Source organism: Sus scrofa, chromosome 12 (assembly GCF_054392235.1).
Source record: "Sus scrofa isolate SSC_HxYL_T2T_F1_AM1 chromosome 12, Sscrofa_HxYL_maternal_Yorkshire_Landrace_v2.0, whole genome shotgun sequence".
NCBI lineage: Eukaryota > Metazoa > Chordata > Mammalia > Artiodactyla > Suidae > Sus > Sus scrofa.
In genome coordinates this window covers 51,968,709-51,969,712 of record NC_139394.1, presented here as the reverse complement: position 1 = coordinate 51,969,712, position 1,004 = coordinate 51,968,709, and positions in this window count along the sequence as shown.

Genomic DNA, 1,004 nt, shown 5'->3' with positions numbered 1-1,004 from the left:
GAAAGTAATCTTTGAATATTTTTCACAAAAGAGCTAAGTCTTTTATGCTTAGGGAATAAGAATTGTGTGTACGCCACAGCCAACAATCAGATAAGCAGATAAAGAAACAATCATACACACTCTGTGGGTACTTATCAAAGATTGGTGATATTTTGAAGGGTCTCCAGAAGTCATGAAATATTGATTTGAGGGGGCTATAAGAAGAATGATTATGTGAAGATTTGAAAAGGTGGAATAATGCAGATAGATAATATCATACTTGTCCAGGAATGGTTATAATGTGAGTGTAAAAATATGAATGTGGTATAGGAGGCTTTGTAGAGTAAATGAGAAGTGTGGATGATGTACAGTAGGTTTTTAGAATGTTAGGGTAGATATTTAATTTCTCCTTTTGTATATAAGTAGCACTTTTACAGGGTAGACAACTTAGGAAATTCAAAAAAGGTTTTGGGAGTTCCCGTCGTGGCTTAGCGGGTTATGAACCTGACTAGTATCTGTGAGGATCCGAACCCTGGCCTCACTCAGTGGGGTAGTAAGGATCTGACATTGCCACAAGCTGTGGTGTAGGTCACAGATGTGGCTTGGGATCCCTTGTTACTATTGCTGTCGTGTAGGCCAGCAGCTGCAGTTACGATTCTACCCCTGGCCTGGGAACTTCCATATGCTGCAGGTGCAGGCCTGAAAAGAAAAAAACAAGGTTTAGCATTATGTTCTTCCATTCCTTTCTCAAAGCACATGTATATTTAAATGCATAAAAGGTTGACATTATACTCCATAGTCTGTGTACTGTAGGTGGTGAAGTTTTAAAATGAAAATGACAAGCTTTTCCAGTCATTAATACAATATATTCTGCCTTGGACCCAAAACAAAGCATCTAGTTAATGCTGTAGTCAGAGCAGAGTATCAACCCAGAGTTAGATAAAACGACTGCAAAGGAGCCAGCTTTGGCGTACACATGATTGACAGCAAGTTGATTTACGTAGGTTTCCACTTTTTATCGGTAA